This window comes from Peromyscus leucopus, chromosome 2 (assembly GCF_004664715.2).
Source record: "Peromyscus leucopus breed LL Stock chromosome 2, UCI_PerLeu_2.1, whole genome shotgun sequence".
Classification (NCBI taxonomy): domain Eukaryota; kingdom Metazoa; phylum Chordata; class Mammalia; order Rodentia; family Cricetidae; genus Peromyscus; species Peromyscus leucopus.
Window position 1 is genome coordinate 120,084,287 of NC_051064.1, and position 16,734 is coordinate 120,101,020.

At 43.8% G+C, this 16,734-nt stretch overlaps 1 long non-coding RNA gene across 1 annotated transcript; it reads right to left on the reverse strand.

The window, feature by feature from the left end:
* Positions 1-922: 922 nt before the first annotated feature.
* On the reverse strand, positions 923-5,366 carry LOC119087440. Its single transcript, XR_005090892.1, has 2 exons — positions 4,762-5,366; positions 923-1,434 (listed from the first exon to the last, which is right to left on the reverse strand). It is a non-coding gene; the product is annotated as an uncharacterized LOC119087440 (long non-coding RNA).
* Positions 5,367-16,734: the final 11,368 nt, after the last annotated feature.

The following is a 16,734-nucleotide window of genomic DNA, read 5'->3' on the forward strand; positions in this document are numbered from 1 at the left end:
AATTTTCCATATATATATATATATATATATATATATATATATATATATATATATATTTACAGTGAGGACAAAGTTATTTGAATTACTGTGCTGTCCCATAGATGATCTGAGTCTTTTTCTCTTGGAGAAGCAAACAGACAGGCAAAAGGGCATCATATTTTTCCATACAAATTTGTTTGCTGATACTAAAAAAAAAAAAAAACCACCAGTAGCCTTTTGGTGCTCTGAAAAATCTAATGTCTCCATCCTAAAAGGTCGCTATTTCTTGTAGTTGAAGTTTCTCTGGTCCTGCCTGGGCCCCCCGCAGTTCCATAGCCCCTCAGACCCACGTAAACACACAGAGGCTTATATGAATTAAAACTGCTCAGCCATTAGCTCAGGCCTACCACTGACTAGCTCTTATACGTAAACCCAGCCCATTTCTGTTAATCTATATGTCACCATGTTTTCCGTGGCTTTACCTGTATGCCTGTTGCAAGCTGCTCCCTGGACGGCGGGCTGGCGTCTCCTGACTCAGCCTTTCTCTTCCCAGCATTCCTTTAGTCGGCTTGCCCCGCCTATACTTCCTGCCTGGCTACTAGCCAATCAGTGCTTTATTAAACCAGTGTACAACAGCATTATCCCACAGCAATTTCTTCTAGGTTCGTCAGTGCAGCAGAACTTTGTCGCTCAGCATTTCACGGAACTAAGGCATTTCCAAACATCAGGACCACCCTGTCCTACTCTCCTTCCGATTGTCTACATTGAAAGCCACACCCGTTGATACCCTCCTCCTGCTGCTGTCTACTAGAAAGCAAGCTCCAGGAGATGAGCTGCATCTCCATCCTAGGACAACTTCCAACACACACTCGGTATTTGACATGTTTGGTGAATGGAATTGAAGGAGTCACACAGAAAGCTGACACAAATATTACAGAAATGATACTGTGGCAATAAACATAATCAATATATTTTAAGCGAGTATAAGGAAACATGCTGAGATGCCCACTCAGCATGGCTTCCCATGTCCCCATATTGAAGTTGGGGATATTCTTCCTGAATAGGGTGAAGGGTTCCCACCCAAGTCGAGGCTTCTCAAGCTTCTTCTGTCCCCAACCATCATTCTGAAACCAGCTAAGACACATCTTACATGTCCACAGCACCTGGATCTAATGTTTTGGGGAGTATAATTTCTTAGATTGTCTCCAGTGTCCCTTGATGACATTGTCCCCAGGTTTATAATGAGCAGGCACGGACTACTTCAGACCTCTTTCAACTTGGACAAACAGTCTATTATCTGCAGAATCCAAAAGGGTCTCAAGCAAGGCTGGCCCAGCAGCCAGCCACAGTGGTCCTTCCTGTCACGTGAGATGAGCTTGCCACAGTTGTCTAGGAAGGTGAAGGATGTGACACGTCCATGTATATTCTTTCCACCCAGGGAGCCAGGGTTTTACTCTTGAAGAGAAAGGAGAAATGCTGTGTTAAATAACTTGTACTCTCTACTATTTTTCTAAGTTGCCTGATTGCTTAATTTAGATTTCTATCCACCCTCACCCCATATACAATCTTCCTTCCTCCACAGCCCTTCTTGTTAGTTACGGAGATTTGATCATTGACCAAACTCCACTTAGGCTATCCTGAACTCTTTCAACTAGGCCATACTTTGGATTTTAGTGTTCATCTCTGCCATGTCTAAGACTGGCAAAAATCCCATTAAGTCACTTACTCCTTGCTTATTGTAAAACCTGGACTTACTCAGCCTTTTATCATCATATCTTAATGCAGTAGCCTTATCTCAGAGCCTGTACCCAGGATGATCTGTGCAGCAGACGAGAAGGCCAGATCCTGGGCTTGCTGGCAGTTGTGAGAACTGGAGAAACGTAGCCTTATGGCTCTCAGGTTAGAACTTAACTCCTTGCCTCCTGGAAGACTTAGACAAGGTACCCATTTAGCACCTATGGAGTGACACATGACTGATTATGGTGCTGGGCATTAGGGCACAAAGTTCAGTAGGACACAGGACCCAGAAGTCTAGAACAGCACTGTTCAGTACAGTGATTGCTGGGCATGTGACTACTTGAATTTCAAGATGAAACACAATTAAAAAATGCAGGTGGGGAGATGGCTCAGCAGGCAGTGCTTACTCTTCAAGCACAAGGACCTGAGTTTGACCACCAGAGCCCACATTTTAAGAGCCGGGCATGGGTATAGTATACACTTGCAATCCCAGTGCTTGGGAGATGGGGATGGGCGCATCCCTGGGATTTGCTAGGCAGCCAATCTAGCTCACTTCATGAGCTCCAGGTCAACGAGAGACCCTGTTCCCCCCAAAAGATGGACAGAGCCTGAAGAATGATACTCAAGGGTGTGCTGTGCTCTTCACATGAATGTACACATGCATATACCCCACATATAAATTTGTGCTCTCTCTCTCTGTCTCTCTCTGTCTCTCTTTCTGTCTCTCTCTGTCTCTGTCTCTGTCTCTGTCTCTCTCTCTCTCTCTCTCTCTCGCTCTCTCTCTCGCTCTCTCTCGCTCTCTCTCTTGCTCTCTCTTTCTCCAGTTCTTAGTTACACCAGCCATGTTCCAAGTATTCACTAATCACATGTAGCTAATGGCTACAGCACAGATATAGAACATTGTCACCATCAAGGAATGTTCTCTTGGGTCAGAGTTTTTGACCAAGTTATTTGAGCACAAAACATATCTGTAATATCTCTAATATGCCTAGCACTGTGGGAAGCTGTGCTTGGCTGTTTGCTGGCTGACCCACATCTGTAGGACCCTTTCGTTAATGTCATTACATAAACTTGTACATCATCCAGACATACTGATGACATCACATCTGCCTGGGCTATGACAGCACCTTGTCATTGTGAGAATACCTGATTTCTCACAGTGTCCCTGGGTGAACGGGAAAATGGCCTTCATTTTTTAAAGATGCCACTTTGTTAGTTTGGGGGCATCTAACAAGAATGTTTGTGCCCTGAACGCTGAGTTTCTTCAGCTTGGGTCCACTAGGCTTGGGTCCAGACAGCTTCAGTGCTGAGCCGGGAGGAAGCTCAGAAAGAAAGAGTGGTCAGAACTGGAGTGATGGCCCAGGGGTTGAGAGCATGACTTATTCTTGTAGAAGAACTGGGTTCAGTTCCCAGTGTCCACACGGCAGCTCCCAACAGTCTATAACTCCGATTCCAGAGGAACAGATACATTCTTCTGACCTCTGTGAGCATCAGGCACACATGTATGTGGTACACATACACACATTGCAGGCAAAACACATGTTATCAAATAAACCTTTAACAAACCACAAAATTTAAAAGAGAAAGTGCTCAGAGACTCTGAAGCTCCTCTATCTCCCCCGAGCTCTACATTTCTGTTTCCCAGGTCCCCTGATAAAGACTCAGCTAGCTAAGAGCCTAGTGACACTATGTGACTGGCTTTTGCTTACCCAGAGCCCTTCCAGGCCACGAGTGCATTTTACAGTCCTTTATTTCTTAGGATTCATTCTTGTCTGGACACTGAATACAATGACACTCCTAGTGTCCTCAGTGGGCTGATTTCTCTAGAAATTTCTGGGTTCCTGCTTAGTTAGGATCAGATGCCAAGACCCAGCCAACAAGCAAATCAACTAGAAGATGTAACAAGCCTTTGGTATTAGGAACGAACTGTACTATCCAGGTATTAACCTGAGAATGAATGCATGTGTCTATATGTGTGTCCATTTCTGGTACCCTATTATATACCACTTGTCTGTGGTGGCACCAGTATGACATCATAATTATTATAGTATTTAAATTACAGCTTGGGAGATTATCTGTTGTATCTGGTGGGGAAGAGTTTTTTTTTTTTTTTTTTTTTGCAAGAATTTTGACTATTTTTTAATACTTTGTATTTCTGTTTAAATTATAATGAATTATTCCAGCTTTGCTAAGATCTGTTGGGACTGTTGGGGTCCTCCTTCAGGAATTGTGGCACATGCCTGTAGTCCTAGCACTTGGGAGGTGGAAGTGAGTGGATCAGAGGTTCAAGGTTATCCTTAGTTACATAGTGAGTTCAAGGGAAGTCTAGGATAGCTGTATGAGACCCTGTAGGTAGGACAGGACCTAGTACCTGCCTCTAGACTTTACCGCCGATCCCTCTTTGGGATAGAGGCAGCTGATAGGTGCTACCCTCAGAACCTTGATTTCATCACAATGGGGGCCCCTCCCTTTGTGGCAGGAGCTATTTCCTGAGGGCAGGTGGTCTCTGGTCTGATTCTGAAGTCCAGGATGAGGGAAAATGGACTATCAGACTCTGAGAGGAATTAGACCAAACTAGAACAAAATGGGAGTCCCCATCTATCTATGCCAGGAGCTCGAACCCCTTACTTAGTCCAGGGTAAATCAGGATTTGCCCTTCTATATTTCCCTTCCTCTCTACGCTCTACCCCGACTCTGCTCCTGCCATTTGAACTCTGGTTATAGCCCAACTTTGCTGGAAATGCAGCTGATTGAAGGCAGCTGAGCAGGCAGGCTAAACGAAGAACAGAGTTTCTGGGAAAAGGAAACCCTTAGACCTTCCTAATGCCGAGACCCTTTAATACAGTTCCTCATGTTGTGGTGACCCCAACCATAAAGTTATTTCATTGCTGCATCCTAACTGTAGTTTTGCTACCGTTATGAATCATAATGTAAATATCTGACATACAACCTCCAAAGGGGTCACAACCCACAGGTTGAGAAACAACACGTTAGAGACACAGTAGTTAAGGACCAGAGCCTGGCCGTAGAGGTACCATGACTAACCAGGGAGGTGCTCCATATTGGCTCTGGGGTCCTGCATTCCTTGTCTACAAGGTCAAGCTTCCAGGTGCCCACAGTCCTGGTACTTCCGAATGGCGGCCGCAGGAGGGAAGCCTCTCCCCAAGAGGAGCTGGGTGGCTCACCTGAGGTGGTTGGGGGCGGGTGGGTGGGTCGAAGGTGGGGACTAGAGAGAAGGGAACTATTCAGTAGGGCTGTTGGGGGGAGTAGGGACGAGGATGGAGGAGTAACAGGAGAGGGGAGGGAGGTGGACAGTGCGCTTGGCTGAGAGTCTGGAGGTGCTGGGCATAGAGATCCTTAAGGTGGGGTAGTAGGAAGGGGCTGCGAGAGGAGGGAAAGAGGTGGGGCAGAAAACGGAGAGGGGCGGGTCTTGTTGGAGAGCAGGCTGAAGGCTGGAAGACTGGGTGGTCAGGAGAGGAAGGCGGCCTTGACAGTGACGAGAGGACTGAGAACCGGATGAAGAGTGCGGCTGGAGCTGAGACGCGAACGAACGAGGGAACTTCCTGGTCATCTTTTCATAAGAGCCCCGCAGCGTCTCACTTCGGCACAGCCAGTGTCTGAGCCAGTGTCAGACCTGCCCTGGCATTTGTTTGACGCATCACCTGCCGCATCATCCATTGTGAGCTTACCCCCCAGCCCCTTGGAGGCAGTGAGTAGGTTCTGCCAGCCGGGGAGTTGGCCCCGTCGCCTAGATCTCAGGGATGGTGTGAAATAGCAAAGAGAAGAAATGGGGCTGTCACCTTAGTCCCTTCCTGTTCTCCAAATAACACCCATTTTTGCCCCTAGTAGGAGAAGCTTGGCCAAAGGGATAGGACGGAGCCAAGGGCTAGAGGCTGGCAGCAGCAATCCTCCTGAGGGTAGACTTGAGAAAATGGGAAAAGCTGAAATCGTCAGCTTCATCCAACCTAGACTCACCTGAGAAGAGAGTCTCAATGAGGGGCTGTCTATATTCAGTTGGCCTGTGGGTGTCCTTGTGGGGATTGGTCTTAACTGATGTGGGAAGACCCACCCCACTCTGGGTGGCACATAGTCTAAGCACGGGGTCCTGGACACTGTGAGAGCGAAGAAATAAAGCTGAGTGCAAGTAGGCACCGCGGAGCCATCTCTCCAGCCAGCTCTGTTGTCTAACTCCTAACTGGAATCTCAAACCCAAGGAGCAAGTTGGTAGGATGACTGCTGCCTCCTGAGCATGCCATGACTGCATCTGCACTTTCTCACTAATTGAGATGTCTACTCCATGTCGACAATCAAGGGCTTTCCCATACTCTCTTGTCTCACGTGGCAACCCTCTTAACTTCCCATGCCTGATTTCTTTGTTCACCATCCAAATCCCAAGCTCCTTTGGTCTCCTGAACGCACCTCTACAATACTCAGAATTTCCGTCCTTGGCCTGGCCCCATTCCTTCCCATCTTCATAACATTCAGCTGTGTGCTTAAGCTGTCCAGCCGTGTGACAAGCAGTCTTGGCTCTGTGTTCTCACTTACTGTCCTTGCCTCTCCTGGATTAAACTACAACCTGCATGTTCCTGAAGGGGGACTGTGGTGGTATTGTGTATTCTAATAAATTTATCTGGGGTCAGAGAACAGACAGCCACTAGATACAAAGGCTAGAAAATGGTGGCACTCACACCTTTAATCCTAGCATTCCAGAGATAGAAATCCCTCTGGATCTCTGTGAGTTCAAGGCCACATTGGAAATAGCCAAGCATGGTGACACACGCCTTTAATCCCAGAAAGCCAGCCTTTAATCCCAGGGAGTGGTGGTAGAAAGCAAAAAGATATATAAGGCGTGAGGACCAGAAACTAGAAGCAATTTGGCCTGGTTAAGCATTTGGCTGGTTAAGCATGTGGCTGGTTAAGCATTCAGGCTTTTGAGCAGTAATTCAGCTGAGACCCATTCCGGATGAGGACTCAGAGGCCTCCAGTCTGAGGAAACAAGATCAGCTGAGGATCTGGCGAGGTGAGATAGCTGTGGTTTGTTCTGTCTCTCTGATTTACCAGCATGGACCCCAATAACTCACCTCGGGTTTGATTTTATTAATAAGAACTTTTAAGATTCCTGCAACAGGGGACACTGCTCCCCTTGCATTTGTTAGTACCTCCAGCGGGGATTCAGGGTAATGCTTCGGTGGGGGTGGGGGTGGAGTCGGAGGTGGGAGTGGGGTGGGGGCGGGATGGGATCGGGGAAGGTGTGATTTGTAGTTTTGACATGGATCTTCCAGCACCATTAAAGCTACAATCTCTGCCTTCCCAGTGGAAAACCAAACCTCTTGGTTTTCCAGTACCCACCACCTTTTGCCTTGCGCTGTCCTGATCTGGTCTGCTGCATCCTTTTTCTATGAAAATTGTAACGCTTTCTCAGTTTTATTCTTGCTGTTTCTTTAATGCCCATGTAGATGGTCCTTTCTCAGGCTCTGGCCTCTCCTTTCTGTGATTTCTTTAAAGATAATTTATTATTTTATGTGTATGAGTGTTTTGCTGGTGTGTATGTGTGTGCACCATGTTCATGTATGGTGGTCCTTGGAGGTCTGAGATGGTGTCAGATCCCCTCAAGTGGTGTTACAGATGGTTTTGAGCCACCATGTGGGTGCTGAGAACCTAACCCAGGTCCTCTGCAAGAGCAAGCAGTAAGTGCTCTGAATGCCGAACCATCTCTCCAGCCTGATCTGGGACCCCCTTTTGAAGCCCTGCCAAAATGTAGTCTCCGTACTGCGCAGGTCTGAATCTCTCCCCTGTGTTCACATTGCAGCTGGGCTCCATTGTCTTCTTTGTTTTGTTACAGGATTTCTGAATATAACTTGTTTTCTTTCTCCCTGATTTCTCTGAAGACACTTCTATTGGATAGGTTCTGTACATCTGCCAAGAGGGAGCTTGGTACCTCACACTGCTGAAAAGATTCTATGTTCTCTTTGGCTCATCTATATAGGTTGGCATGTTTTTCTTTCTTCTCCTTTCCTTTTTATTTATTTATTTATTTATTTTTTGAGACGCAGTCTCATGTGTCCCAGGCTGACCTTGAAATTGCTATGCAGTGTCAAAGAACAATCTTGAATTTCTGGTCTTCCTACCTTTGCCCCTCAAGTTCTGCCTACAGCAGGATTATAGGCATGGATCACCATGCCTAGCTTGGTGTTCTATTGCTATGATGGCTCAGCACTTAAGAACACTGACTGTTCTTCCAGAGGTGCTGAGTTCAATTCCCAAGCAACCACATGGTGGCTCACAACCATCTGTAATGAGATCTAGCGCCCTCTTCTGGCAGGCAGGCATACATGCAATAAATGGATAAATCTTAAAAAGAAAAAAGACTCCATGACCAAGGCAACTTAAGAAGAAAACATTTAATTAGGGGCATGCTGACAGCTTCAGAGCGTTAGTCTGTTATCATCATGGTGGTAAGCATGGCAGCAGGCAGGCATAGTGCTCGAGAGCTGAGAGCTACATCCTGATGTGCAGGCAGCGGGTGGGTGGAGGGGCTGGGCCTGATGTGGGCTTTTGATACCTCAAAGCCCACCCCTAGGGAACACTTCCTCCAACAAGGCCACACCTCCTAATCCATCTCAAACAGTTCTACTGGAGACCAAGCATTCAAACACGAGCCTATGGGGGCCGGTCTCATTCAAACCACCACACTTGGAATGTTAGTTCTCAGTTGACAGGGTCTAAGCTGGGGCTGGAGAGGTGGCTCAGTGGTTCAAGCACTGGCTTCTCTTCCAGAGAACCTGGGCTCAATTCCCAGCACCCACATGGCAGATTATGACTGTACCTGCAGTTCTAGGGGATATACCTTCTTCCGGCCTCTGTGAGTACTAGGAATGCACACAGTGCAAAAACATACATGCAGGCAAAATATCCATACACATAAAATCAAATTAAAAACTGAAAAAAAAACTAAGGTGAAAAGGGAACATGGACCCATACCATGTGACGGGCTGCCCTGTCTCAGAGTCCAAGAGAGTTTAGATAGTGTTATTATCATCTCCATAGATGCAAAAAACACATTTTAAAGACCAACTAATTATCCATTCATGATAAACTTGTACAACATTGGAAATAGAAAGGAATTTCCTTCATCTGATAAACAAATTTTCTATAGAAAACATAAAGCATGGCATAGTGCAGTCTGGAAGCATTTCCTTTTGAGACTTATAGTAGCAATAGGGTCAGTTAGCGCTTCTACATGTCATTATATTGATGACACCCAGGGGTGCAAAAAGGCAGGAAAAAGAAATAAAGATTGCATAAGAAGAAATAAAATTGATATGACCGCATACACTGAGAACTTAGAGAATATAGAGGTTATGAGGCATAATTGAATCACTGTCACTGAATTAAATTCAAAATAAAAACTCAATTGTAGTCACTCCTATTTGTAATAGACTAGTAAGAGTCTATTAGTTGATTGCTAATTAAATTTAACTGGCAGTTAAATTATTAATAGTCAATTTGAATATAAAAATTGAAGAAATCATGCCACTCAAATAGTATTTATTTAACATCTAGAAATAAATAAAAGGAGAAATATACCAGACACTGTTATGGTTTGAAGATGAACTGCCCTCCATAGCTTCATATGTTTCATCTAGTGATCTCCAGTCACCAGTGCTGTCTTGAGGTGGTGGGTCCTGCCTGGGGGAGGTGGGAATGGGTCCCATACCCTCTGACTCCTGATCCTCTGAGATGTGAGGTACTTCTGCCGCGTCCTCCCACCTCCACGAACTCCAGCATATCTTCCATGAGCCCGGACAGTTCCTTTCTCTATTTAGTGGCATTGAGTGGCTTCTGTCGCAGCAGTGAGAGAAACCACCGATATAACTGTCTCTCCAGTTGCTGTAGTTCAAGGACAACTGAAGACGATCCAAACCGGTGGGGAGATGTGCCATGTTCACTGACTGGAAGACGATCCAAACCGGTGGAGAGATGTGCCGTGTTCACTGACTGGAAGACTCAGCATCACAAATAAGAAAACGGGATTTGCTCAGATTTTATAGCTTTGATGAAACAGCAAACAAATAGTGGATTTATTCATTTATTTATGGCATTTGAGTTGGAAAGTGATGGGAAAGGACATCCTGACTTTAGAGTTATATGAAAATGCAGTTAACTAAGACAAATTTGAAGTATATTATAGGGTTTCTTCTAGTGGCTTTCAAACCTACAAAACTAGAGTCATTAAGACCGCCTGGAGGGGTTTGGGAAAGGCGTCCTGTGGTTGTAAAGAGACGTGTGAAACTCTTTACAGATCTGGAAGAAGACAATGGAGGAGGGCTGAGAGAAAATTCCTATTTCTGGAAAGAACATGCAGTGTCCAAGGGCCAGAAAGAAGACCACCTAGGCAGAAAGCAAGGGCGGCTCCTGAGCGAAACTGTGGCTGTTGAGGGTCATGCTGGCATTGCCTGTTTTTTTTTTTTTTTTTTTTTTTTTTTAAATCTTATGAAGTGGAGGACAGTTTACCAGGTGCATGTGTGCATGCATGCGCGTGCGTGCGTGTGTGTGTGTGTGTGTGTGTGTGTGTGTGTGTGTGTGTCCCCTTCCCTTAATGTGACCTTCTCTAAAGGCTCTTTTTTTTTTTAGGTTCCTGGCTTCTACTTCTGTGTCTCACGAAACAAAGACTTGAAGGTCTGAGCCACATGTGAGAGCAAACATATGTTGCGTGTCTCTCTGGGCCTGAGTTGCCTCACTTATTCTAAGTTTTTCTAGTTCCACACATTTGCCTATATATTTCACCATTTCCTTTTTCTACTGTGTGTATGTACCATATTTTTCTTATCCATTCATCTGCTGAAGGACATCTAGTGTGATTCCATTTCCTAGTTAATTGTGAGTAGAACAGCAATGAACATGGATGTGCAAATCTCTGTAGTAGATGTAAAGTCTTCTGGGTATATGTCCAGGAGTGATATAGCAGGCTCATATAGCAATTCCACTTCTATTGTTTTTAAACCTCCACACTGATTTCCAAAGCTACACTAGTTTACACTCCCACCAACAGTGTGTAAAAAGTCCCTTTTCTCCCCTTCCACACCAATCTGTCGTCATTTGCATTCCTGATGACGGCCATTCTGACTGGGGTGAGATGGAATCCGAGAGTAGTTTTAATCTACACGGCCCCAAGAGCTAAAGATGTCGAGTACTTTTTAAAGCATCTCCTAGACATTTGCATTTCTTCTTTTGAGAATTTTCCATTCAGTTCCATAACCCAGTTTTAACTGGGTTGTTTGTTTTTTTAATGCTTCGTGTTCTGGGTTCTTTGTTAAGTTCTGGACACTGGTCCTCTGTTGGCGTGTGGCTGGCAGGGGTGGCTCCCATCTGTGGGCTTCAGTTTCCCTGGCTGTACAGAAACCTTTCATTTTTGTGAGGTCCCCCCTTCTCTCCCCTCTCCAGAGATCACCTCCTCCGTTTACTGTTTACTTCTTTAGAAGTTCTTTAATGCCTGCAGGATGGATCTACATAACTAACCCTCCATTCCATAGTTATTATAACTTTCTTTTTTCCTGAATCTTGGAGATTATTTCAATTTTTGCAAAAGGTCAATTTTCCCACTTAGTGTTTCCAGCACTAAATTAAGTTGATTTAATTTTTAAATACAGGGTCCAATGTAGCTCAGGGTGGCCTCAAATTCATTATGTAGCAAAGGATGACCTTGATCTCCCAATCTTCTCAACTCCACCCTGTGAGTGCTGGAATTACAGACATATTACCATTTCTGCTTTTTGCTTTATTTTATTGTGCTTCCTGTCTATTTGTCTCAGTCTTTTTTTTTTTTTATAGTAGTATGTTTTTTTTTTTATCTTGCACCTGGTTGGAATTATAGAACAGCTATTTAAAAATACTTTCCTTGTCCTTCAAAAATAAGGTTTTTTCCTCTCAGTCTTTGGGACATTACTTCTCCTTCACAGGTTTCAGCTGTATATTAGTGGTAACGGTGGGGGGCGGGGTGATGCCATAGTGAACCCGACTAGTATGTCTATCACAATCGTGGGAATGTTGGCCATAAGGGTGATGATGGGTTGGGTGGTAATGCTGAGGATGATGATTCAGTAGGGGAAGACAGATAGCTTTGGGATGATGGTGGGTGAAAGTACTGATGAGAACTCAGATGGGAAGACAAGGCTATGAGGATGTAACTTATGTTGAAAATACCAGGGCGGTGGTGGTGGAAGAGAAGCTTGGGCATGCGTTTGCTACCTGTATACACACTTGGGATGGAGTGAGGAAAAAGTTAGGGAAAGTTTCTCCAGGTGCCTCCAAGGGACACGTCTGTGCCACTTCTGCTTGGCTGCTGGTGTGGTCCCCACTGCCTAATAAGCCGAAGTTCTTAATGTTGTTCCTCTCATTTTCTGAAGCACAGACATTAACAAGCCTCCCAGGAATTCTTAGTTCAGAGCATCTCAACTGCAGCATAATTGGTCCAAGGTGGAGGACTCCTGGGGCAGAAGAACCGAGGAGTGACTCCAGGAACAGTGGGGTGAATTGGGAGACTCATAGCAAGAGGGGAGAGGAACTGAGACTTTCAACTAACATCACTTTAGTTTAATTGGGATGGATTAGAGGAGGGTGGCTTTCGGTGTAATTGGCAGTTTTTGTATCCTCCGGGGAAGTGCCAGGGTAATGCAGAGCTTCTGGGAGATTCTCGGTGACTCAGAGTCTGGGCCTTGTAACTGCACCTGCAAAGTGACACACTCAGTATCCGCAGGCAGGCCTCTCAACTCAGGAGGCAAAGGAGGCTGTCTCAGAAGCTCCCGCCCCCTGGAGCTGGCCTTGACATCACAAGTCAGTTACTCAACATCAGGGACTGGCAATGGGCTACTTCTGAAACCCCTGAATTTTTATTGCCTTTATTTGTAATTTTTTAAAAAATTTTCCTCCACACAAGTAAATAGTAATGGAATCATTACAGTCTGCCAGTTCAATCCCTTGTCAACACTAATTCTCACACCAGATTTCAAGGCTGCCTTCAGATTTTTAGAAATACTCGTTTTTTTTGTTTGTTTGAGACAGACTCTATTATGTAGCTCTGGCTCTCCCGAAAGTCACTGTGTAGGGCAGGCTGACCTTGAACTCACAGAGGTCTGACTGCCTCTGTCTCTGCCCCTTTCTCCTGAATGCTGGGATTAAAGGCATGTGCCACCATGCCTGGCCTTAGAAATATATACTTTAACATTACATTGATAAGAACATGCAGAAATAGTTTCTTTCATTTTTCCCCACGATAGAGGCATGCAATGGCTTATAACAGTGTGACATAAACGTAAGGGACAGGCACATAGCGTCTTTGCTTCTCACCAAAGACATCGTACCTTTAATAGATTCTCCCGGGAGAGTGCTTGCCATTCTTAAAGTCTCATCACAAAGAATGTCAGTTATTCAAACCAACCCGTGAGTTGAACCAATTTGTCACTGCCCCTTAGTTAGGATGAAGCCAGCACCCAGCCAGGGCCCCTTGCTGGCAACAGTTTCATGACCACAGGATCAAAAGTGATCGTGATCCGCCGAGTATGGTGACACACGCCTGTGACCTGGCATTTGGTTGCTGGAAGTGAGAGGATAGGAAGTTGAGGGGCATTCTTGGCTACACAGCAAATTCGAGCCCAGCCTGGGCTATAGGAGGCTCCATCTTAAACAAACAAACGGCCATGCTAAATGACCATCAGGTCACATTGCCCCCGCCCCCCACATTAACTTTGGGAGGGGAAAGAAGAAAAGTCTTTTTTTGAAAATAAAAGTGGAAACTATAATTAATAAAGGGTTAACATTCTAAGAAGAAAAATCTATCAATTTATTCAGTATGTTATATTTCCCATCCTTGTTGAAGTGGGGAAGCAGTCACTTTTTTTCATGTTTGAACAGCCGTAGGGGGAATTCTACTGATTACTAATGAGGTGGGGCATCTTTGTAGGTATTTACCAGCTATATTCTTACTGTTTTATGGGCTTTCTGCTCATGTCACTGGTCTGCTTTTCCTACCTGTTTTGGCCCTTTGAAGTGTTACTTCATGTTATTAATATCTGTTCTTTCTGTGTCCCATATACTGCGTATATTTTTAGACATCAAGTGTAGGCATCTTGCCTCTCCATATTATATGCTGCAAATATTTTCTCCCAGCTATCTTTCTTTTGCAATATTTTGTATTTTTTTGTTTATTAGATAGGTCAGTCTTTCCCTTATGGCTGTGTACCTGCTCTTACCCGGATTTACAGTCTACACCCTCAATTTATAAGAACATTCTAGGGGCTGGCTCAGTGGTTAAGAGTATGTAACACTCTCCTAGAGGACAATTTAGTTCCCGGCACCCATGTCAGGCAGCTCACAACTACCCGTAACTCCAGCTCTTTGGGATCGGATGCCCTCTTCTGGGTCCATGGGCACCTGTACTCACACACAGACACATCCACTCACACTTATACATAGTTAAAAATAAATAGAGCCGGATGGTGGTGGTGCACATCCTTAGTCCCAGCACTCAGGAGGCAGAGGCAGGCAGATCTCTGAGTTTGAGGTCAGCCTGGTCTACAGAACAAGTTCCAGGACAGCCAGGGCTACACAGAGAAAGCCTGTCTCAAAAACCCAATATATATATCCAATGTTTCTCATATTTTTCACTTTCATTGGGAATTTACTTTTAACATGGTATAATATTTTTGCCTTATTGTTCCAGTAATATTAGTTGATTAACATATTCCTTACTCAATTGATTTAAAATTACTTCTGGTAATTATGACTCTATTTTGTACTTTATTATTTTATTATATTATTATATTATTGATCCATCCGTCAGTTCATGTTACTAATAGGGGATTTTATTTCTTTTTTAATCTTGTTTTCCCCTTTGACTACTTAAAGATAGTTTTTAAAGGTATGTTAATTTTATGTGTATGGATGTTTTGCCTGCATGCATGTCTGTGCACCATGTGCATACAGTGCCTGTAGTAGACAGAAGAGGACATCAGATCATCTGGAGCTGGAGTTACAGAGATTGTGAGCCGCCATGTGGGTTCTAGGAACCAAACCCAGGACCTCTGTAAGAGCAGTGAGTGCTCTTCACCACTGAACCATCTCTCCAGCCCCACTTTTATGGACTTCCACTTAGTAATATGTTTAAAGTCAGCTCATCAAGTTCCATAAATAAACTTTTGAGGCTTAGAAGTAGTTTGGAGTTAATACATTTGCAGAATTGACGTCTTTACAGAGTGGAAACTTTTCATTCAGATGTCTGCTGTTTTCATTGGTTAGTAGAGCTTTATAGCACTCTTCATTTAAACCTTAAATGTTTGTCAATGAGCTTATTTCTATAAAATTTATATTTTGTAGCTATTATTGATGGTAGCCTTTTCAATCATTGTACTGATGGTTCAAAGATATTTTTTTCTCTTTGTCTTGTATGTGATTTTATCTCTTAAATCTTTTTTTTTTCTGTTTTGGTTTTTCAAACAGTTTCATGTGTAGCCCTGGCTAGCCTGGAACTCACATTGTAGACCAGGTTGGTCTTGAACTTATAGGGATCCACTTGTCTCTGCTTCCCAAGTGCTGGGATCAAAGATGTGTGCCACCACACCCAGCTTTCTTAAATCTATTCATGTATGTTACATGACTATGTTTTCTAATTTGGAATCCTTTTCACACTTAATGGGTGAGTTATACTTGAATATATTATTATTTTAACATATGGATAAATTTTGGATAATATTTTATTAAGGACATCTATATCTAGTATTTGTTTTTAAGATTTATTTTTAATTATGCATATGGGGGTGTGTGTGTGTGTGTGTGTGTGTGTGTGTGTGTATGTGAAATGCACGTGGGCATAGGCATTGATGGAGGCCAGAGGCATCTGATCCCTGGCCACTTGATGTGGGTGCTGGAGACCAAACTTGAATCTGCTGTAAGAGCGGTACATACTCTTATTCTCTAGACTGTCTCTTGGCTCTGTATCTAGTATTTGTGAGATAAAGTTGGCCTTGAACTTTCATATCTTATGCTGTCTTTGCCCAACTATACCAACCTTATGATGAACAAGAAACAGCATCCATGCTTCCTGTGCTCAGGAATAGTTTGGGTAGTATGGGAAAACTTGTTCCTTATCTGAGCCCCAAGACTCATTTTATTATAATTAAATAATTAAGTTGTTTTGTTTTGTTTCAAGACAAGGTCTCACTATGTAGCCCTGGCTGGCCTAAACTTTGTATGTAGACCAGGATGGCCCAAAGTTCCCAGAGATCTTCCTACCTCTGCCTCTCTGAGTGCTGGGAATAAGGTGTGAACCATTACACCCAGTATGAATTAAGTTTTAAGAAGCATCTCCCCATGTGGTACAGGCTGGTCTTAAACTTGGGCTCCTCCTATCTCAGACTCCTATCTAAGGGTTTTTGAAGTGTGGGTGCTTGGCTGACTCTCTCAGACGACTTGTAAAATAAAACAAATCTAAAAAATTAGAAAAGAATTTCTGTTCAAAACAAAGCAGCGTTGATGGAGGATTTTTTATACATTTGCAATAGATAGAAATAAACCAGAAAAAAAGAAGAAAAAAAAAGTGGTGGAGGAAAAGGTGAACACTGCAAGAATACTCAAAAGGGCTGAGAGTTGCAAACGCCAAGAATGGCTTTGCATAGTGAATGGAATAGAACAGCTCTGAACTATAGCTTACTTTTCCTGGTGTGGTCTGACAGAATGATTGAATGCTTTTGTACAAAAATCAGAGCCTTAAAAACAAGGATTTGGTGAGATTGTAAAATGGTGTGCCACTTTGGCAAAACAGTTTGGTGGTTGGTCAAAATGCAAAACATTGTTACTCTGTTACTCAACAATTCTACCCTTAGGAATATATCCTCAAACTACTGAAAATGTGCACCTATGAAACATGTACATGAAGGTTTACAGCAGTGTGTTGCTAATAGTAAAAAAGTTAAAACAACTCAAATAGCTATCAAATACTGGAGAGAAATAAAATGTGGCTTATTC